We start from the raw sequence: 24152 nt of genomic DNA, 5'->3' as shown, positions 1-24152 counted from the left end.
TGGAATGCACTGCCAGTGACGGTGGTAGAGGCGGATACAATAGTTTTTTTTTAAGAGACTAGATACATGGGGCTCGGGAAAATGGAGGGCTATGCGGTAGGGTAATTCTAGGCAGTTTCCAGAGTAAGTTACATGGTCGACACAACACTGTGGGCCAAAGGGTCTGTAATGTGCTATAGATTTCTATGATTCTCTGAAATTCAAGGGAGATCTCTTCTCCCACGGAGTGGTGACTGGTTGCAACCTGTCATCACAGGGAGAGTGAGAGGGGAAAGGCAGGGATAGATTTTGATATACTGATATGGAACGGAAATATGGGCAGGGATCAAATAGTTTGAGTGGCCTCCCTAGTTTACATTGTGAGTGTGGCAGAGACAGTAAGTACCTGAGACGCGGGATTTGATACAGAACTGATTTATCTTTCATAGATCCACAATATTAAACATCAGTCCAGTTTAAGGCTAACATCAGCAGAATGGACTCCTCCAGTGCTCAGTGACCAGGGTTCAGTCCTGGGTGCGATGAGCAGCCGCAAGAACTGCAGAATCTGACAGTAACAGTCCCTCATGAACCTGCAGCTGCCTTCAGTCACCGTGATGGTTAAACATTTAACGCAGAGCTGATTTGAACTTCCTCCCTGATGTGAAGTTGCTGGTGTTACAGCAGCTGGGATGATTGAGTAAAACTATTTGCTCACTCCGGACAGAAATGTGGCCTCTATTTATAGTGAACTCAGTGAAGCATCACAAGGTGGGTTAACTGAATGAGTCTCTTCGCTCACACCGAGCAGGTGAACAGCCGCTTCCCAGTGTGAAGCTATTGGTGTATCTGCAAACACGAAGAAATCTGCAGATGCTGGAATTTCAAGCAACACACGTAAAAGTTGCTGGTGAACGCAGCAGGCCAGGTAACATCTCTGGGAAGAGGTACAGTCGACGTTTCGGGCCGAGACCCTTCATCATGACTAACTGAAAGAAGCGCTAATAAGAGATTTGGAAGTGGGGGGGGGGGAGGTGGAGGGGAGATCAGAAATGATAGGAAAAGACAGGAGGGGGAGGGATGGAGCCAAGAGCTGGAGAGGTGATTAGCAAAAGGGATATGAGAGGATCATGGATCTGGATTCAGAGGGACAGTGGGAGAAAAAGGAGAGTGAGAGAAAGAACGTGTGCATAAAAATAAGTAACAGATGGGGTACGAGGGGGAGGTGGGGCCTAGCGGAAGTTAGAGAAGTCGATGTTCATGCCATCAGGTTGGAGGCTACCCAGACGGAATGTAAGGTGTTGTTCCTCCAACCTGAGTGTGGCTTCTTCTTGACAGTAGAGGAGACCGTGGATAGACATATCAGAATGGGAATGGGGCATGGAATTAAAATGTGTGGCCACTGGGAGATCTGCTTTCTCTGGGGGACAGTGGGTAGTTGTTCATTGAAACCGTCTTCCAGTCTGCTTCGGGTCTCGCCAATATATAGAAGGCTATATCGGGAGGACCGGACGCAGTATATCACCCCAGCCGACTCACAGGTGAAGTGTTGCCTCACCTGGAAGGACTGTCTGGGGCCCTGAATGGTAGTGAGGGAGGAAGTGTAAGGGCATGTATAGCACTTGTTCCGCTTACAAGGATAAGTGCCAGGAGGGAGATCGGTGGGGAGGGATGTGGGGGGCGGGGGGACGAATGGACAAGGAAGTCGCGTAGGGAGCGATCCCTGCGGAAAGCAGAGAGAGGGGGGAGGGAAAGATGTGCTTAGTGGTGGGATCCCGTTGGAGGTGGCGGAACTTAAGGAGAATTATATTTTGGACCCGGAGGCTGGTGGGGTGGTAGGTAAGGACAAGGGGAACCCTATTCCTAGTTGGGTGGCGGGAGGATGGCTCTGCAATGGCCGACTGAATCCCTTCCAAAATGAGAGCCAGTGAATGACGTCACACTGCTATCAACGTCATGACAACGTATCCAATCAGATCACGGACATGGACACGTGATCGGGCTCTCCTTGTAGCGAGTGGGGCGCTGTCTTCTCCAGCATCTCCGCCTCCACATTCAAGGATCGGCGGCATTCAAGCGCTGGTGAACTGACAGATACAGCGGAACGAACGGGCTGTTGTGTTTGTGATTCCCATACACAAATCCTTCACCTTTCCAGCCTGTTAAAAGTTTGCAAAGCATGGCCAGTTGGTCAAGGACAACACTTCAGCTGAGATAATTTTGGACTCCATGGTGATGTCTGATACAAACTTTGTCACAGCTTCAAATAACTTAGAGGAACAACACCCCATCTTCTAACTGGCCATAGTTCAGGCATTCGGGCACAATATCAAACTCTCTGCAAAGCAAAGAAAAAAAAGACAATCATACACCAAATTTGCAGAGAGAAAAATATCGTGCAAACAGTTACAGTGTACGAGCGTCCACAGCCACAAGGCAGTCATCACTGTTGTCTTAGTTCAGCGCAGAAACGAGGAAACTGGAGAGGGGTTCAGGGGAGCGAGAGAGTGATGAACGCACGAAGGCGTGCCAGGAGGGGAGGAGATGACGGAGAGTGGGAACTGTTTAGGGGAAGGAGGGAGTTCTCGGAGACGGTGTGGCGTAGGGGAGGATGAGGGTGACCGAGATGGGGAGGTTTGTGGAGGCGGGTAGAGGATATGGGAAGTCGAGTAGGGGTGGTAGAAATGGTGAGGACCGACGAAGGAATGTCCATCTCTCACCGACTCTCCTTCCCTCTCTGCTCCAGAGGTCGATATCACACACTGACACAAGTACTTCCAACTTGAAATGTTTGTTCCGCTTTGTGGAGACCCGCTGTTGATCGCATTGAAAGGAAACTACATGGGGAACGATTGTCTGGTTCCCCTCGTCTGGAGAGAGTGAGGACTCACCACACACTCCCCAACACTTCCGTCTGGCTCTGCTTCCACCCACCCAGTTCCCAACGAACCTTTGAACCTTTTTTGAACATGTGAACCGGTTTCCGACGTACCTCGATTATTTAAAGGGGTCTCTGCATTGATTAATTGCGCTGCAGCGGGATCCTTGTATTTGGGAGAATTTTTTTCCTCGCGCTGCCTCTTAGTCCTGCCTCCGCTGTCTGCTTGTATTCCCTTGTCTGACCTCTGGTTTCTGTCTCTACAGAGGAATCTGCCATTACCCCGCTCCTGTGTTGAGTCGTTGTCCCCGCTCGCCGTGACAAAGTCTGTCATTTCTCCAATGTCCTGCCAGCGACCACAGTAACTCTACCTGCCTTTCACCCTGAAGTCTTCAATTCCCCGCTATGCAGAAATCTGCCCGTGTCTAAAATACACACAGCCTTTGGTACACCTGTATACCTGTTCGTTAATGCAAATATCGAATCAGTCAATCATCCGGCAGCACCTTAACACATTACAGTTATGCAGACATGATCAAGATGTTCCTGTTGGGACCAAACGTCAGACAAGGGAAGAAATGTGATTGAACTGACGTTGAGCATGGGATAGTTATTGCTGCCAGACGGAATGACTTGAGAATTTCTCAAGCGACTAATCTTCTGGGATTTTCACTCACATCAGTGAATCAAATAAACGCACGTTGCCACAGCGGCGTGCGGAAGAGCATCTCTGAACGCACAGCACGTCCAACCTTGTAGTGGCTGGGCTGCAGCGGCAAAAGGCCACACGGGCTTCCACTCCTGTACCTGACCACCCGGCCACTGACTGCGTATTTACTGAAGTAGCCTCAACTTCAGAGGAGTCAACAGGTTCATTTGTTACATTTCCGACCGATCCCCTCTCTTTCTTCTGGATTGCAGTCAGTTTACTCCCAGGAGATTCATAGGGTTAACCCCGTCATCTCCACAATCAATTCCTCGGCACTATCTCCAGAGCTAATCCATTTCCCGTGACGTAACGCTGCAGGTCTACACAACAATTGTGAGAGAGCACACTTAGAGTACTGTGCTCAGTCCTGAACGTAGCACATTGAACATAAAACAATGCAGCAAAGCAACCGGCCACTCCAGTGGGGGCGAATTCACAGAGAATAATGATTATTAGGAATTTGATAGCAATCTCTATCCTCATTATTACAAAATTAATTCTTAAAAAAGCACATTTTAATGACGACGGTCAATGAATCGTAGAATTAGAGAATAAGATATATCGTGTTGCAACTGCGACACTGGCGTTAATGTTACCAGCATGAAAAACTCTTATTCATAACCAACCCCGTGACTAATGTTGTTGGAGTGGCAAAGTTACAACAATGAAACAATTTATTCCATTTGCTTAGAGTGTGTTTTTCCTTCAATACTGCGAATCCTCTCAATATACGTTACTAGATTTATGGAATGCTGACGAAATTAATGAAGTCTTTGGGATATTTATTTGCAATTTCCATCATGTTCTAGTCGGATATTATTTCTGTTATTTACATAGCAACCCATTTAAAGTCACCACATACTTCATCCCATTTTTCAGCTCCTCTCTGAACTTCCTCTGCGTCAGCCCATAGATGCAAGTGTTGGTGCAGGTACTGAGAGACGTCAGCATAATAGCACATGTTTGAAAGATGAACATCGGAGTATTCAGATGTTTGTCTGTGAAGGAATAATTCACCGCTTGCCAATTCATAGACTGTATTATGTAGGGCATCCACAGTAAAATGAAATTACCTGACAGAGCAAACAACAGGATAATAGACTTTCTCCGGTTCTCCACTTCTAGATCTTTTTGATTTTCACTGTTACCCCGGAGTCCCTTGCGGACTCTATTTGCCGCTATAATGTGTCTCGCTGTTAAAACGTTACATAGAAGGATTCAACAAATTGGTAGTATCGGTGTGGTGATGCTGTCAAGCAATTCGTAGGCCTTCCACACTGGAGAAGTGGAGTATTCAGGTATGAGGACACAACGCCACCGTACATTGTTAATTATTACATGAGGCTCCACTACAAAGTAAAACGGGATGCACCGCGCAAGGTCCACAACCCCCACTATTACTGTGACGATGGTCGCTACTCTCTCTGTACAGTATCGTTTCCGAAGGTTTTGACAGCAGATCGCAACGAAGCGATCGAATGTGAAAGCCATTGTGAGTCAAACGGAGAAATCCAAGCTTGCAACTGTAAGCACAAGCGTCAGAGCGCAAACCGGAGTGACGAGCAAGGATCTGGCGTACATGTAGAGATTAGTGATATCCTGCCCAATAACTACAATGACAACGACAGTGAGATCTGCCGCAGCCATTCCCACCAGGTAGCGAGTGATACATTTAGAGAGTCCACATTTTCCGCGGGACAGGATCACAACCGCAATTAAATTCACTGCAATAGAAAGAGAAAGCAAAGGTTAACCTTAGAGAAGTTCAGACGAACCATTTCCCGCTGATTAACAAATAAGAAAGATGCTGATTGCACTGAGTACACGCCAGTACCCGTATCGTCATCTGCTTTATCGGCGAACTTGTGCTCAAGAAGTCAGGATGCAAATATCAGACTTGACTAATGCTTCGTAAGGTGGAGATGTGATGCACGCGGAGGAATATGCCGGGGTGCATCGGACACGAAAATGTTGCAGATGTTCCAAAAGAAATATTGAAAAAAGAAGCAAAATGCTTAACTGGTCACGCGAAAGCTGTGGAAATAAACGGTTGATGATGCAAGTCGATAAATCCTTCAGTAAAACTAGAAGTGAAGGAAAACGTGTTGTTGTGTTTCAGCGGGAATGGGGTGAGAGAAAGAGAGGAAATAGACCGTGTTCGACACCGTGACTCCTACGGTGCAGTAGCGATAAGCAGCTTTGCCTGGTGCATTCAATGGACTGTCAAGTTAATCCTAAAACATGTTGCTTTGATCCTGATGTGTTAAAATGGTGTGAATACACAATTTTGAAAATGCAGACTGGCAGAGCTTCACGGCGTAGAGCTGACAAATCACCTGTTGCCGATTTTGTGCGGATAGATAAAGAAAAGAAAAACGGTTTCACTGTCGTAGGACGATGTGGTGAGGTATAGTCGGAAGTGCGAAATACCGGAAATTGGAGACTGGATATTCATGACTGAAGTCTGCATTGTGTCTCGTGTGGAGGAGTTGGTGTGGTTCAGGTTTGCGCTGAGCTTCGCTCAGAAGGACCAAGGCACCACAGACGGAGATTTTCAAAAATGGAATGAGACTGAACATAATACCGAAAAGTTTATTACTATCCAGTTTCTTCTCGAAACGCTCATCCAATTTTCTTTGGTTACTACTCTGCAGCGAGTTGTCTCATTCTCCATCTGATCGCACTGACCAGTCATCTACCTGTGACCCTGACCCAGTCATCCCCTCCGGTCTGACAGGGGCATATGATGCAGCTCTGCATCTCACAATCTTTACATTCATCTAACAGTGCTCTCGCTCCCGAACTGTACAATGTGCTTGATGTTATGTAATTAATTCAAAGTTACCCGCTCTCTCGAAGACTCGGTGAACACAGTATCTCGTACAGTCGCCCCGGTGTCTTTATAATGCGGATATACAGTTTGATATATCTTCATCTCCGGGAAACAAGTTTCTCGTTTGACCAGTGCCCATGACGAGTTTACGATCTCAAACACCATGTCTGCTTTTCTTATCACAGAAGTTGTGAACTCTGCTTTCTCTTTCCTAAATCATTTGTTTCCTCAATTGCTCTCGCTCTTCATTGTGTTTGCATTCGCACTGTTCTGACTGTCATTTATAAAGCAACGGAGTGACTCTCATCACTCTGATCACCCAAAATGAGAACCAAGTCAGATTGGTCGCTTTGGCCACCTTCAGGCTTGTGGAAGACTGACACTTCGTGCAGGTGCAATCAATCTTTTACTGCGGCTTTTCAGGGAAGAGGAACATCCTGTTTTGTGTCCAGAGCAGTCCACATCTCAGTTGTTTCGTCAGGAAAAGGCGGAGAGCTCGGAATGTGTCAGATGGATGGAAACATGGACCATGATTCTTCTGAAACCACAATGGGGTAGTTTGGAAGAAAAGTGCCAACCTAACAGAAATTTAGTTCGCTCTTACGTAGTTTTGTGATGGCGATGAAATTCGTTGTGTTGTGGATGATATATCCAGACCTTCGCAGTTCATGGTAAATCAGTTTGGAAGAGCTGCTGCGTCTCCAAATGAAGGATTTGTCCCGTTAAAACAATTGTTTCGAAGTAAATATACGGACTCGGGCAGAAGGAATGCATTCCAAAAAATCTCTGATTTTCAAGCAGTGTTAGCAGTCGGGAAAAAAAGTAACAGCATTACCACCAACTAAAATGGTGAAATTGGTGACTGGACAGCAGCCAGCTCAGCTTGCTGTAATTGCCACAAGCAATAGGAAGACGAAGCCACTCAAATAACAACCGATGTGTGTCCTACCCGGAATTCCGGCCGCTGCAAGGATCGGATAACAGATGCGGGCTACGTGGTAAATAGTTACATATGCCATCTTCAGTAACGCGCTGCGAGCAGTTGTTCAAAGTTGTTTCAAATGCCCCGCATACTGGCAAAATGCTTATGCAGCTTTTATATGGTAGAAGGGAGATCCACTGGGACAATCCGGGGAGCGACTCGTCACTCTAATCAGTCACAACCCACTGAACAAACACAATTAACTTTGTTTTTGCTCGTTATGACATTGTGAAATGTATCTTATTGCTCAATGAGTATGGACACTTCTTTGTGAAACTTGTTCAATGTCCAGGTTGCAAGGTTTGTCCTAGACATGAGGTTTCTGTTGCTTGAATAAAGTTCTTCTGTTCATCAATCTTACTTGGAAATCGCCCCATGTGACCATAATGATTATAGCAGAGCAACACGTGAACTTGTAAAATGAGGGAACGGCTTAAATTTAGAATCTGATCGATTCACGCCACGGACTCGCTATTTCAGTCTCGAATGTCATCACCGCGAATGTTGTGTAAAATGGAAACATTTCTCAGGAACTTACCTGTCTCTTCTGGCATAAATCCACCAAAATTGTTAATTTCAGAACTATCACTACTCCTCACCCACAAGTGAAGGAAACTTCACCAGAGCCTAAATGTAGCGTAATGCAGACGGGGTAGGATTAGTGTTAGAGGATACAGGGGAATTTGTCACTTTGGTACCAGGGTACCAGCATGTGCAGGTAATCTTTAATCTAACTGAAATAACGGCGGCCGAATGGTGCTCACCTGCAACAACAAAAAAAAATTACTCACCTTCTAGGAAGACAATTAAGCAGGAGAGAGTTTAAGCCAGTAAAAACAATAGAAGGAAAAGAGGACTATTGGAATTAGTGGGAGCAGGTTATGCATCAGTGGTTGCAGCGATTAACACCCTAGACATAACAGAATTAGAAACCCAGATACAGTGTCTCCAGCAAAAAATACGGGATATTACTGGAGAAAATTACCAGAATCAGGCACAAATTTATCAGATTGGTGGAGATGCATTCCAGGTAACTCTGAATGCAGTTAAATTTCTGAAGCCCCTTCAAAATACAACAAATCTGATCATTGACCGCATGAACCTTATGTCTAAGGAAATACACGAAGCTGCGATCTGTGCTACATATGCTAGTTGGTTGCTTACCATGATTGGCACTAATTTATTAAACTTGATGCACATCAGATGCCAAATTGGGTCTCAGATGAGCAGCTAAATGAACGGGTCAGGGAAAGGGCGCCATTGTGACATATTAGAAGCCTCACAATAACCGACAGACTACTGGGTACCTGTGATGATGGAAAAGGAAGGTTTTATGCTGGAGCAGTATTCCACATTCGCCAACATGGAAATAATTCAACCTACCCTTTGAAAAGGGTTCACAATGTTGGCAAATATCATGAGGATACATGGATATCCTTAAGTAACCCACCAACACGTGATATTGTTATGAATAGTACTGGGGAAGGGGTAGATTTATCACGATGCCGTCAAGGGGGAGACCACAGGTCTTGTCCAGAAGAAATGACAAATCAGAAACTGTTCTTTGTCTATTTTCCCTGTGAATAATCAGTCTTCCTTACAATATGCATTGATGGGACAGACATATTATATAGCAACAGGAACTACAAGTTATACCAAGGGATGGAAACAATGCCCTTTGGAAAGCCACAATGTCGCCATAGGGATGTGACTTTAGACCTGACCATTGGAGGACGAACCTTGCCTCAGCCAGCTGAGACACAGTAATGAAGGAATACTTCAACATCCAACGTACTGATGCAGATAACTATCTGTGGGACTCTGTTTTTAGTGAATTGCCACCAGTTATACACTTGACTGCAGACTGGACACGTGTTGTGGAGGAGGCAAGGGAGATAATCCATCAATGGACTAAACACACTAAACTATTTAAAACACACGCTAGTAAGGCAAATGGACTACTGAGTGACCCAGGATTTTGGAGTAAATTTTGAAATTGGGGGACAAATATTCAAATACATCCATGGGTAAGAATAAGTAGTATCAAATGCTGCTGTAATACTAATTTTATGTACCCTGATAATTGTATTGCTCAATGTATATCAACTGAGAAGATGGAAGGCCGAACTAATGGGAAAAGTCGAGGACAATGCTTTCATGAAACAACAGAGACGATTGTGAATTTAGTTAGTAAATGTTAATATTTTTATAGAATATAAGTTTTGCACACCTGCTGCGTTCCATGGCAGTCCTCCAATGAGAGGAGGACAATGATCCTAAGATAAATATCTTTGCATCAAGAGGAGGGAGATGTTGGCCAAAAGAAACTGTAGTCTGACCCAGGACAGGAGAAGCAGACAGGTTACTTTGTTTCCCCCATTTTGTGGACTCTAAATAGTTTCTTGCTCTTGGATAATCTAATCAGAGCAACTGGATGTGGATACAGGGGCTCCAGGTAATGATCTGCTAAAGCAGAGACCATTCTCAAACAAATACCCACTTGTTATGTAAAAGGAATGGACTCGGAACTGATCCTTGGACAATCTAATCAGAGCAATACATCTGAGGCCATTCTCTGAGGAGTAGCTACTTGTTTTGTAGAATGCCAAACCTGCAATAGGTAATCTCGTTAGACTCTGTCTGGGTTGCCTCACTTAACTGGTTTGGACCAGTCAGAAGGTAAAGACACAAATACACAAGGCTGGAGTGGGCAGAACCATGAAACAATATTGGCTGTAGCCCTTTACAATGACCTAGGTAGGTCAGGTGACCTTGAGCCAATGGGATGGAGATCCAGTGGTTCAATTGATAAGGAACAGTATAACAGCGGACCCAACCACCGGGCCGCGGACCGGTACCGGGCCGCAAAGCATGCGCTACCAGGCCGCAAGGAATCGATATGGTTTGGCGATAGCAGTCAGCTGCACCTTTCCTCATTCCCTGTCACGCCCAGTGTTGAACTTGAACGCATGCGAGGTCATCCATGTCAGCGCGGGAAGGAGATCAACTCCTCGAGCTTGCAAATGATGGAGGGCTGAAAAGTATGTTTGACATAACATCTCTGCCGGCATTCTGGATCAAAGTCAAGGCTAAATATCCTGAGATAGCCACGAAAGCACTGAAAACGTTGCTTCCATTTCCAACATATCTCTGCAATGAATGCACGAAAACTAAATTGCGGAATAGACTGGACATAAGGATCCTCCTTCGAGGATCGATGTCTCCCGTCACCCCTCGATAGGACCGTCTTGTTGCAGGAAAACAAGCCCAGGGCTCCCACTGATTCAGCGATATTGGTGTGTTGCAATGATTTTATTTGTTCATACGGGGAAAATATGTGCTGTGTGTTTAATATCCAAACGTTACTCAAAATGTTATGATGCTGTTGACTTATATAACCATATAACAATTACAGCACGGAAAGAGGCGACCTCTGCCCTGCTAGTCCGTGCCGAACGCTACTTTCACCTAATCCCACCGACCTGCACTCAGCCCATAACCCTCCATTCCTTTCCTGTCCATATACCTATCCAATTTTTCTTTAAATGATAATACCGAACCTGGTTCTACCACTTCTACTGGAAATTCGTTCAACACTTACTTCAAGCTCCCCTGATAATTGACTTATCGCTATATTCATGCGAGGAAAATATGCGCTGTGTGTTTAATATTAAATTCGTTAGATAAACCCTTTTAGAAACGAAATTGAGTGTATTAGCCACTTATCGCCTATATTGCGCCCGTGATTAACGCACCCCGCCCCGAACAGTATCGCCAAAAACAATTTGTAGGAAAAAAAAACATGCGCACTGGTGCCCGCGCAAGGCTTCATGGCCATTGTAGTCTTTCTAGGGTATTTGCCTGCTACTCCTATCCGTTGGCAATCCTACCCGCCGCGTCGCACCCCCCCCCCCCCCCCCACCACCACGGTCGGCCGGTCCGCAAGAATATTGTCAATATGAAACCGGTCCGCAGTGCGAAAAAGGTTGGAGACCCCTGCAGTATAAGACTCAGGAGCTCCAAATAGACAGGGGCGATAACTCTCCAGCAGCCAGAGGCAAAGCATGGCTGATAAGGAGGACCCCACTGACACGTGGAGATCGGGATACGAGGAACGCCCGGCCAGCGTAGACTCCTTTCCTGGGTAATACCTTTTCTCTTCATTGACTGTTCATGGAGTGTCAGGGAATTCTAGTATGGTGCAAACAGAGACATTTGTGAACCTACGAGCTTTTAGTAGAAACAATAAAAGTTACTTGCCGGTAACTACAGATCCTCTGTGCCTCAATGATCAGTACTTTTAAGGGGTGATTGTTGTAACATAGGTAAGGCCCAAACCATCACGTGTAAAGTCTTCCACAACACTGAGGACATCTACACGTAGCGTTGTCACAGGAAAGCAGCATATCATCTGGGACCTCCCCCTTCTCAGGTCATGATCTCCTCTCGCTGCTGCCCTCAGGAAGAAGGTACAGCAGCCTTACGATGCACAGCACAGGTTCAGGAACAGCAATTACTCATCAGCGATCAGGATCTTGAACCAACGGAGATAACTTCACTCATCTTTGCTTGCCTTTTCTTTGAAATATTCCCACAAACTATGGACTCTTTTTCAAGGACTCTGCAACTCATATGCTCTAAATTTATTGATTATTCATTATTGTTATTATTTTTTGTATATGCACCGTTTGTAGTTTTTTTTGCACACTGTTTGGTGCCGTCTTTCATTGATTCTATTGCGGTTATGATTCTATTATGGTTTCTTCAGCATGCGCACAAGAAAATGTATCTAAGGATTGTATATGATGATACATGTACTTTGATAACAAAGTTGTTTGTTCCCTCGGATTAATGGGTTAAAAACAAGATTCGCAATTGATGTCATCACCTCGAATACAATGATCGGATTGTCTTTACCCGCCTATTCTGACACCATGGTTTACCTCAGAATATAAAACGTGGTGGCAGAAACCTTGAGCAGATTATTGGTAGCGGAAGACACCGCATCTGTCACATCAGAATTCGAAGTTGTCCACGTGTTACAACGGCTAGAGATATCGCACATCTAAAATCGCCTCATTAGGCAGTGGACCACCCGGTATCCTCACCTGTCGCAGAAAAAGAGCGCCCTCCATGTTTGCTATTTACAGGTCTGTCCCCCGAATTTACATCATTCACACATCAACAATATGAACTGAGGTTACAGGAGGACTGCATATTATTGGGCAGTCTCACCACCTGCCGCGCGATCTGTCCAATACCGTATATGTGTATTCAGTGATCTGCAAACACCTCCCCAGTTGTGGTTAGAAATAGCAAGATGCTGTTGGTGAGTGGCTAAAATGGACACGGATATTAAACCTTACATACTATTCGCGTCAACTTTGACTTTTTGTGACCTTTGACCGCGGTGAAAACTCCCTAAACGCCGTTTTTTTTCCAGCCGAAATGTTATGACTTTTCCTAAAGTGACCCAAAATGCGCAAAAATGAAAAGATTAAAAAAAAAATAAACTTTTGTACAGGTGCTACAATTTTTGCAACACTGAAGCTGTTCCGGGTCACATTTTACCCGTGCCCAATGCAATGGCTATTGGTGGTCTAATATTACGCGGAACCCTGAAAAGGTCACAGGTGCCTTGACCCTGCCACGAGATCTACATCTGCACGCACGTGGTGAGCTGAGCATCCATATTAGTGACGGCAGATATGGAAGCAAGACGTGGACTTTGTGTTCAGGAGGTAATTGATCAGCTGTTCAAAGATGAACACGCAGACAGAGAAGTTTCAGGGCAGGAGGACTACCCGGAGGAAGACTCTGATTGCAGCCCCTCAGACGAAGATGACTCCGAGAGAGAGGAGGAGGAAGCAAGGGAGTCATTTATGTCCAAGGACAACAAGATCTGTTGGTCCTCACTTCCATATGAGGCTGCAGCCAGGATGGCAGTGGAAACTGTCATCCAAATGACTCCAGGACCCACAAGGCTGGCTGCAGCACATGCATTTGACATTTAATCTACTTTCCTGCTCTCCTGGGAAGCCAGCTGTGGGAGGCCCGGAGAGAAAGCAAGGCAAGCACGCCGTGTTGAACATGACAGAAGGGCTGGAAGGACACAACGTGACCTGCGACAACTTCCTCAAGTCTCATGAGCTTGGTCAGCTGCTCCTGAAGAAGAAAATCACAATGGTGGGTACTGTGAGGGGGAACAAGCCGCAGCTACCACCTGCTCTGACTGAAATTAGGGGGAGAGACGTCTTGTCTTCTAAGTTTGCGTCCACCCATGACACCACAGTTGTGTCGGAAATGGCAATGAAGAACAAGAATGTGATCCTCATGAGCACTTTACATAAGGCTGCAGAGGGAAGCGATCAGGGGGAGAGAAAACCAGCCATCATCCTGGACTACAATGCCAACAAAGGCGGGGTTGATAACCTTGACAAAGTCACAAACACATACAGCTGCAGGAGGAGAACAGCCTGCTGGCTTCTCGCGATATTTCATAACATCATTGATATTTCCACATACAATGCTTTTGTCATCTGGAGTGACCTGAGCCCTACCTGGAGGGCAAGCAAGAGGAACTGGAGGAGGTTCTTTTTGGAGGAGCTTGGAAAGGCCCTTGTGACTCCTTCTATGCAAAGGCGAGTACACCTACCCGCACAGCATTCTCAGCAGAAGTGGTAAGGACAGTGCAGCAACCTGAACTTGGCCCTGCTCAACAAGGCCTACAAGAGGCCAAGAAAAAGAGGGACAAAAGAGAAGGAGTTTCAACTTCTGCCCTGCAAAAAAAAAGGACTTCAAAACATCAACTACTTGCAGCAAATGTGGTAGACTCATATGCAAGGGCCACACGCTCAAGGTTTCCCACTACTGCTTTCAATGCAAAGACTAGTTTGCAAATAGCATCTACATTGTTGTTTAGTTTGTTGGTTAAATGTTATTTAATGTTGAATTAATAGTTAATAGTTACAATTAGATAGTAGTTAGTAGGACCTTTTTATGATATGGCAGTGAACACAATGCTTGCTGGTTGTAATGGTTACAAACGGTAAAATAATTAAGGTTATATAATAAACCCCACAATTCCAGGATGTTCATGCCATTTTCAGTTTCAATAAAAATATATTTAGTTCCTTATGGCTGATATGCTTTCATGTCCGTTGTAAAATAGAACATTATATTGTGTGATAGTGTATGTTTTTTATCCAACGACGATTGCTGTAAAAACTACAAAAAATACAATGTCCCTCATCTCTGATACATTAATTAAGGTTTAATCACACTTTTATTCATGTCAGATAGGCTATTTTGACATTGTAAATAGATCGGTGGCTCAAAATTTAGTATAGACACTTGTTATAGGGGGATTCTTGGGCCAGGGTCAAAATTGACCCTGACCATACTGGGAAGGAATAAAATCTGAACAGTATGTAAGGGTTAAAGATAACACATTTCTTTAATATTTCAAGCAAGATTACTTTTTCATTTCATCTTTTACAGTTTCAAAGTAACAAAAAAGGAAAATTGCCCGAAACAAAAGTTTGGCACCCTGCATGGTCAGCACCTACTAACACCCCCTTCGGTAGTATCACAGCTTGTAAACGCTTTCTACAGCCAGCTAAGAGTCTTTCAATTCTTGTTTGGGGGATTTTCGCCCATTCTTCCTTGCAAAAGGCTTCTAGTTCTGTGATATGCCTAGGTCGTCTTGCATACACTGCTCTTTCGAGGTCTATCCACAGATTTTCGATGATGTTTCGGTCAGGAGACTGTGATGGCCATGGTAAAACCTTCAGCTTGCTCCTCTTGAGGTAGTCCTTTGTGGATTCTGAGGTGTGTTTAGGATGATTATCCTGTTGTAGAAGCCATCCTCTTTCCATCTTCAGCTATTTTTTTTTTTTTACAGACGGTGTGATGTTTGCTTCCAGAATTTGCTGTTATTTAATTGAATTTATTCTTCCCTTTACCAGTGAAATCTTCTCCGTGCCGCTGGCTGCAACGCAAGCCCAAAGCATGATCGATCCACCCTCGAGCTTAACAGTTGGAGAGGTGTTCTTTTCATGAAATTCTGCACTTTTTCTCCCCCTCATTATGGCCAAAACGTTCTATTTTAAATTCATCAGTCCACAGGACTTGTTTCCAAAATGCATCAGGCTTGTTTAGATGTTCCTTTGGAAACTGCTGACGTTGAATTTTGTGGTGAGGACGCAGGAAAGGTGTTTTTTTGTGATGACTCTTTCATGACGGACATATTTGAGCAGGTGTCGCTGCATAGCAGAACAGTGCACCACTACTCCAGAGTCTCCTAAATCTTCCTGAAGGTCTTTTGCAGTCAAACGGGGGTTTTGGTTTGCCTTTCTAGCAGTTCTCTCGGAAATTTTTCTTGGTCTTCCAGACTTCAACATGACTTCCACCGTTCCTGTTAACTGACAGTTCTTAATTACTTTACGAACTGAGGAAACGGCTACCTGAATATGCTTTGCTATCCTCTTACAGCGTTTTCTTGCTTTGGGGGCATCATTTATTTTAATTTTCAGAGCGATAGGCAGCTGCTTAGAGGAGCCCATTGCTGCTGATTGTTGGGACAAGGTTTGCGGAGTCAGGGTATTTATAAAGCTTTGAAATTTGCGTCACATGGGCTTTTTCTAACGAGGACTGTGAATAAGTCCTAGCCCTGACAAGCTAATTAAGGTCTCAGACCTTGGTAAAAGTTATCTGACAGCTCAAATCTCTTGAACTGCTGAAACTTTTACATGGTGCACCTCCCTTCTTTCACTCTAAAATTGTACAAAACAAAAATACACTAATCTTGCTTAAAATGTTGAACAGAAAGTTTCATCTGTACTTTATGACTTTTGGAGATCAGTTCATCTTCTACTCATTTAAATATTCACAGTAACAGTAATCTTGACCAGGGGTGTCCAAACTTCTGCATGCTACTGTATCTATCTATCTATTCATCTGTCTGGCTGCCTGTCCGCTGCTGTATGTTTTTGTCTGTTTGTCCCTCTAACTATATGTCGTTCATCTGCTGCTGTGTCAGATATTGCGAATTTGATCGAGCGGAATTCTCATGGAGATTATCAATGAGAAGCACTTGTGGAATTTGGGAAATGATTATTTTGTCAGTCTTACTGGACCGATGTACAAAGGCACGCTGAATGTCATGATCCATTAGCCAGCGGGTCGGTAGCTAGCAATCTCTCGCTCGGTGGCCCAAATTTAAGGGCATTGATGCTGTATTATTGGACGGACCTAGAGTGCAAAAGCTAGGTGAAGGTTCAAATGATCTGGCTGAGAAAATGAAGAGCTCTTTGCCCGAATGTGGCGTCTGGACATGCAAGTAACAACGTACAAAGAAAGATGCAAGAGAGGATGAAGATTAACATCAAATACCTTGCAGTTCCCAACAAAGGAAGAGCTCCAGCGTCATCTTCCCAACATAACAAAGGCTGCTATCGAAGTCTCGGCACTATATTTCGCCGGAGAATGGCTAGATGCCGCTGTTCCTTTAAGATTCAGACTCCAATTATTGCCTACCACCTTCATTCATGGAAAGTCTGTACTTAAAGTTCGCCTACTCACTACTCAGTGCTGACTTTTTCTCCAACATCCATAGCTCTGTGCTCACATTCGCATCATCATAAGGCTCCTCATTCCCATATCTCCCCATCTTTCCATCCCCACATCCGGTACAGTAGCAACTATTATGTACCCCTAGGGTGCACATTTTCTGTGGGCTCTCACTTTAAAACGTCGGGAGTAATGAGTACTGAGTAATGAGTAATGAGTAATGAGGAGGGAGGAGCTAGCGCAGCGCGCCGCGCGTGCGCAGCCCTCCAGTGAAAAATGATATTGTATCCGTTAAATAGGGGCCGTGACAATTCTGATTTGATGGAGACAGACGTGAAAATACATAGGAACATCTGGAGAAATTTCTGCAACGCCAGTTCTCTGCTGTTGTTTCTGCGCGATAGGGAATTTTCCGGAGGGAAGGCATCAAATCCCCGGCATTGCCTACTGTTGGCGACCGAGATTGAGGTCGAATCGTTCGGATAGAGATGACGCTCAGTACTCGGTGTCGGAGAGCTGATCGGAGGCTTGAAGTTTTCGGATGACTCAGAGTCGGACTGTGGTCGGGCACAGCAGGGAGAGTTTTTCTTCCCTCTGCCGTCTGCGTGAGATGTGGGACATTTGAAAGACTTTGAACTTTTTACTGTGCTTATGGACTTCTTCATCAAGTTATGGTATTGTTGCACTTTTGTAACTATATGTTATATTTATGTGGTTTTGTTAGATTTTTCAGTCTTGGTCTGTCCTGTGTTTTGTGATATCACACCGGAGGAAATATGGTATCATTTCTTAATGCATGCACTACTAAATGACAATAAAAGAGGACTGCCTGTCTTCATAATCTAACTTCTGGACAGCGAGCTGCTCCAGAGAGAGAGAGAGAGAGGAGAGAGAGAGAGAGAGAGAGAGGGAGGGAGGGAGAGAGAGGGAAAGGGAGAGGGAGAGAAAGAGAGAGAGGGGGTGGAGGTATTGGATGGACAATCGATGTTGTGGTGTTTATACGAACCCTAAAGCGTGTTTAGGCTTATACAAGGACGCTGCCTGCTTGTGAGCTCCTATAGAGAGAGCGAGAGCAACGAGCAGCTGGTGAGTTGTCATGGTGACCGAGGGCGGCATTGTTTGATGGACAGCTGGTGTTCAGAATGTTTGGATAAGTTCGCTGGTTGTTAGCCAAACACACGTGGTTTTGGACACTGGGTGAGCTTGTGTGCCCACAGAAGGGTGGGTTTTGGAGGATCGATCAGCAACTCTCTCAGTGTGGAAAAGGAGTGACCGGTGGGAAGTTATCAGTGTGACAACTCTTGCCTGGGTTGATAGCTTTAGCACAGAAGACGGTCTCTTTTTTTGTGGTCACATTGGGTGACTTTAAAGGAAGAGAAGCGGGGAGTGGAAGGTTTGAAACAGAAGAAACCTAGTGACAAAGAGGTCACTGTTTGGACTCTCTCTCTAAGTAGCCCGTAAGGGTGAGTTTGAGTTCCATTCGAATGCGAAGGTGTGGTTATGACTTAGTTAATCCACAAGAGTGGGTTCTCTGGTGAGGGGAGTACCCTTGTGAATACCACTTGTGTGTTACCCTTGTTTGTGTGTGGTAGTTCACTGAAGAAAGGCACCCCTGTGGCCAATCAGTGTCGGAGTTATTTGTATGAAGTTGAAATGGATGAGTGGCTATCACGTTGTGTGTTTGGGGTTGGTTCCCTTGAAGAGGGTCCCCTTAGTGATAAACTACTACTGGTGATAATCCATACGTTGATTCTGTTAGAGTGTCCTGTGGCCACCACTTTGAGATGTCCCGTAGCTGAATTCGGGTGTGGTACCACTTTTGTTGAAATGATATTTGTTGAGATCACTGTCGGTGGTACTTCCTGTGCGGAGTGGAACAACGTCAGATATAAAACCTACTACTATTGTTATCTGTATTGCTGTCGTGGAATCTGTGGAATATCGACGTAATTGTCTTCTCATAACATTCGCCTTTTGGATTACAAACATCTCTGTCTCATCACCTATTCCGTGGATGAAATGAACTTTCGTACTTTATCATCTCAAGACTCTAAGCCTTGTTTCCCCCAAGCTCAATAGTTTGGGAGTTATATACTACACACACACAGACACACACAGACACACACAGGCACACACAGACACACACAGACACACACACACACACACACACACACACACACACACACACACACACACACTCACACACACATATATACATACACATAACACTGTTAACTTTAGTTTATCTTGCTTAAGTTACTATAGTAAAAGTACATACTAATAAAATAGTGTTTTTAACAGCAATACCTGACTCGAGGTGTGCTCCATTTCTGCTGGTTCTTTAAATCCGTTACGGGGTACGTAACACAACTAACACCCCCCCCCCCCCGCCCCCGGCAATGAAGTATAGCCGCTGTCTCGCCTTCTTTTTAACTGCTTCGATATGTTGGGACGATGTCAAGTCCTCTGAGATCTTGACACCCAGGAACTTGAAACTGCTTCCTCTCTCCACTTCTGATCCCTCTATGAGGATTGGTATCTCTCTCCTTCCTGAAGTCCACAATAAGCTCTTTCGTCTTACCGACGTTCAGTGCAGGGTTGTTGCTGTGACACCACTCAACTAGTTGGCATATCTCGCCCCTGTAAGCCCTCTCGTATCCATCTGAGATTAGACCAACGATGTTTGCATCATCAGCAAATTTATGGGTGATATTTGATGCGCACATTTGATGACTCGATGTGCACGTAGATCTAGGGATGATCGAGTGATATGGACATGGTAGGACGGAGGGATTAGTGTTTGAGTGTCTTTCATTTGCTTTTTAGCTGAAATTGCCAAACATTGTGGGCCGAACGGCCTTTTCTCGTGCTGTATAACTTTATGCTCTATGATATCTTTACATTTCTTCCATTTTTTTCTTTCCAATATGAAAAACCACGTGTTTGCAGCGCTGGGCTCTAGTGGCGCAATCGGTTAGCGCGCGGTACTAAAATGGCAGTACACGGCGGAGAAATGCCGAGGCAGTGAGTTCCAGCCTCACCTAGAGCACTTGTGATTTTAATGCTTAAAACGTCCAGGTGAGTGGGGGTTTCTCAAGCTGAGCATTCAGCTGAAATGTTACATTTGATTTTGTGCTTGTGAGAGGCCCTGCTTATTATTTGTATTTAACTTCGAATGTCAGTCTGGACTCTGAGTATTGAGGAGTCTGATGGCTTGGGGGAAGTAACTGTTGCACATTCTGGTTGTGAGAGCCCGAATGCTTCAGTACCTTTTGCCGGATGGCAGGAGGGAGAAGACTTTGTATGAGGGCTACGTGGGGTCCTTCACAATACTGTTAGCTCTGCGGGTACAGCGTGTGGTGTAAATATCTGTAATAGCAGGAAGAGATACCCCGATGATATTCTCAGCTGACCTCACTATCGCCTGCAGGGTCTTGCGATCCGAGACGGTACAATTCCCGAACCAATCAGCGATGCAGCTGCTCAGGGTGATCTCGATACATCCTCTGTGGAATGTGGTGAACATGGGAGAGAAGCTGTATGTCTAATCCGGCAAATTTTTGATAGGACGATGCGATGGAGCTTCACTCTGACTCTGAAACGAGGAGTGTCTGATGGGACTGCGTCGAGGGACCTTCATGTTGTGTCTGATGCAGGGAGTAGAAACATAGAAACATAGAAAATAGGTGCAGGAGTAGGCCATTTGGCCCTTCGAGCCTGCACCGCCATTCAGTACGATCATGGCTGATCATCCAACTCAGAACCCTGCACCTACCTTCTCTCCATACCCCCGAACCCTTTAGCCACAAGGACCGTATCTAATTCCCTCTTAAATATAGCCAATGAACTGGCCTCAACTGTTTTCTGTGGCAGAGAATTCTACAGATTCACCACTCTCTGTGTGAAGAAGTTTTTCCTCATCTCGGTCCTAAAAGGCTTCCCCTTTATTCTCAAACTGTGACCCCTCATTCTGGACTACCCCAACATCGGGAACAATCTTCCTGCATCTAGCCTGTCCAATCCCTTTAGAGTTCTATACGTTTCAATGAGATCCCCCCTCAATCTTCTAAATTCCAGAGAGTACAAGCCTAGTCGATCCAGTCTTTCATGACATGTGTAGCCCCCCTGGCCACCCTCAGGGTCGCTCGGCTCGCTGTCGTCTAGGGAAACAGCCTCGGCCCCGCCAAACTGGGTAATTCGTTTGTGTGGATGCTGTGTGAGGTACCCCACCCCGCCCAAATAACAGACACTACACCAGATACGATTAAATGATTTACAGTTTATAGATATTACTGGAACTATATAATTAAAAGAGAATAAAATATAAAAGGAAAATAAAAGGCGCCACACTTATCAAAGTTCAATCTCTTCGTGCACAAAAACCGTTGGAGCTCAAGGACCTTCTTCTTCACCCTGCGACCCCTCGGACCACCTCGACCGGCCGCCTGGGACCAACAACGGTGGTCAACCAGACGCTCCATACGAGTCCGTCTCCGTCTCCGTCTCCTCGCCGAACGTCCCGCTCGGGGTCCGACCCCGTTAGCGGACTCACAGCACCTGGTCCATCCTCTGTCTCGCTCTCCCGCCTTCTGCCCCAAAACCCCTCGCATACAGTATCTTCAAATACACCAAAACCATAACAACTATCCCAATTGGTTAATAGCACCCTCTTATCACCCTCTAAACCGCAATAAACTGCTAGCGCAAACTTTCTCAGCGTTAAAGCACAACAAAGCCGCATTCCCCAGATTAACATAACAATAACGCCATTTTAATTAGCCTTCGCAGTAACATAAAAATCGAAACCCCCTTACACTTGAAAGTCCTGCCATCCCAGGAATCAATCTGGTGATCCTGCTTTGTATTCCCTTTATGGCAAGAATGTTTTTCCTCAGATTAGGGGACCAAGACTGCACACAATACTCCAAGTGTGGTCTCACCAAGGCCTTGAACAACCGCAGCAGTACCTTCCTGCTCCTGTACTCGAATCCTCTTGCTATAAATGCCAGCATACCATTCACCCTTTTCACCGCCTGCTGTACCTGCATGCCCACTTTCAATGACTGGTGTATAATGACACCCAGGTCTCGTTGCACCTCCCCTTTTCCTGATCGGCCACCTTTCAGATAATAATCTGTTTTCCTGTTCTTGCCACCAAAGTGGATAACCTCACATTTATCCACATTAAATTGCATCTGCCATGAATTTGCCCACTCACCCAACCTATCCAAGTCACCCTGCATCCTCTTAGCATCCTCCTCACAGCTAACACTGCCGCCCAGCTTCGTGTCATCCGCAAACTTGGAGATGCTGCATTTAATTCCTTCGTCGAAGTCATTAATATATATTGTATACAACTGGGGTCCCAGCACTGAGCCTTGCGGTACCCCACTAGTCACTGCCTGCCATTCTGAAAAGGTCCCGTTTATTCCCACTCGTTGCTTCCTGTCTGCCAAGCAATTCTCTATACACATCAATACCATACCCCCAATACCGTGTGCTTTAAGTTTGCACACTAATCTCCTGTGTGGGACCTTGTCAAAAGCCTTTTGAAAATCCAAATATACCACATCCACTGGTTCTCCCCTATCCACTCTACTGGTTACATCCTCAAGAATTTTTTTGAGATTCGTCAGACATGATTTTCCTTTCACAAATCCATGCTGACTTTGTCCGATCATTTCACCGCTTTCCAAATGTGCTGTTATCACATCTTTGATAACTGTCTCTAGCAGTTTCCACACCACCAATGTTAGGCTAACTGGTCTATAATTCCCTGGTTTCTCTCTCCCTCCTTTTTTAAAAAGTGAGGTTACATTAGCCACCCTCCAATCCTCAGGAACTAGTCCAGAATCTAACGAGTTTTGAAAAATTATCACTAATGCATCCACTATTTCTTGGGCTACTTCCTTAAGCACTCTAGGATGCAGACCATCTGGCCCTGGGGATTTATCTGCCTTCAATCCCTTCAATTTACCTAACACCACTTCCCTACTAACATGTATTTCGCTCAGTTCCTCCATCTTACTGGACCCTCTGTCCCCTACTATTTCTGGAAGATTATTTATGTCCTCCTTAGTGAAGACAGAAGATGGGATGGTGGGGAGGGAGCTTCAATCTGTTTCTATCTCCTGTAGTGTTTGGCGGGACGGTGCGCAGGGAGTTTCACTCCGTCTCTGATGCGGGGAGTATGTGATGGGACGGTGTGAAAGCAGCTTCACTCTGTGTCTGAGCCGGTCTGTATGTGATGGGACGGTGTGGAGGGAGTTTCGCTGTGTCTAATCCCCAAAGCGTGTGATTGGACGGTGTGGCGGGAGCTTCACTGTGTGTCTGATTAGGGGATGTGTGTTGGGACAGTGTAGAGGGAGCTCCACTCTGTTTCTGCAGCCGGGATTGTTTGATGATATGGGGCGGAGGGAGCTTCACTGTTATTGACGCTGGCGTTGTGTGATGGCACGGCGTGATGTCATTGTGTGATGTTACGGTGTGAAGGGAGATCACCTCATGTTGATCGCTTCTGTTCCATTCCCCATCCCTCTCTTCTTCGCGACCTTTGTGGATACAGGTCAGATGTTATACAGTCCATGAACTTCCAATCTCTTTTGTCGTTTTTTGTCTGCCAGAGCACGGAGAGCGCGCAGGAAGACGGGGGCAGAAGAGTGCGAGTATCTGGGGTGCGAGTAGGGGATGGTCAGCCTGGATGGGGATGAGGAGTGAGGAGATCCTGGGAAGCAGATATTATCGGACTGACATCCCCCAGACTAGAGCTGAGACGCTGCTGTACCAGTGTGAGGAGCTCAGGCCCATTATTGCAGTTAACCGGGTGCGGAGGGCAGCAGTAGCTCCAGGTCACTGTTTCTCCTCTAATGAGACTCAAGTCCGACACCAAGGCAGGAAGTTACAGCGGTTTATTGATTTCATCAGGACAAATGTAAATTAAACAATCTGTCAGCTGCTGCCGTGCGGGAATGAATAAGCTGCTCCCGATTCACTCACAGTCAAACACAATTAACTGACCGGCGACAACGAGTGACAGGTTGAACAGTCAGTACCGTTTCTCACCGTCACTCTGCATTGGGGAACCGATGATTATTAAATCATTCAGGGCAGCGTCCGATTTCGCTGCAGGTCCAGGACCAGGACTGAGGAATTTGTCTATTTAACATTATTATATCGGCCAACCTGTCGAATTCACCGTCTT

At 45.4% G+C, this 24152-nt stretch overlaps 1 protein-coding gene and 1 non-coding gene across 3 annotated transcripts in view; both read left to right on the top strand.

Moving 5' to 3' along the window:
• Nucleotides 1-7634, top strand: part of LOC140206901 (uncharacterized) — a 50910-nt gene extending 43276 nt beyond the window's left edge. The window contains exon 3 of one of the 2 annotated variants that reach the window (XR_011888419.1): nucleotides 3124-7634. The gene's annotated coding sequence lies outside the window, so the exon portion shown is untranslated. Of the gene's footprint in view, nucleotides 1-428; nucleotides 704-3123 lie in introns of those variants that run through there. The other variant, XR_011888420.1, reaches the window with a different exon arrangement.
• A 12272-nt stretch (nucleotides 7635-19906) lies between these two features.
• trnaf-aaa (transfer RNA phenylalanine (anticodon AAA)) lies at nucleotides 19907-20000 on the top strand. Its single transcript has 2 exons — nucleotides 19907-19944; nucleotides 19965-20000. It is a non-coding gene; the product is annotated as a tRNA-Phe (tRNA).
• Nucleotides 20001-24152: the final 4152 nt, after the last annotated feature.

This window comes from Mobula birostris, chromosome 13 (assembly GCF_030028105.1).
Source record: "Mobula birostris isolate sMobBir1 chromosome 13, sMobBir1.hap1, whole genome shotgun sequence".
Taxonomy (NCBI): domain Eukaryota; kingdom Metazoa; phylum Chordata; class Chondrichthyes; order Myliobatiformes; family Myliobatidae; genus Mobula; species Mobula birostris.
Note: the sequence above shows the minus strand (reverse complement) of the source record. Positions and strands in the feature narration are given on the sequence as shown.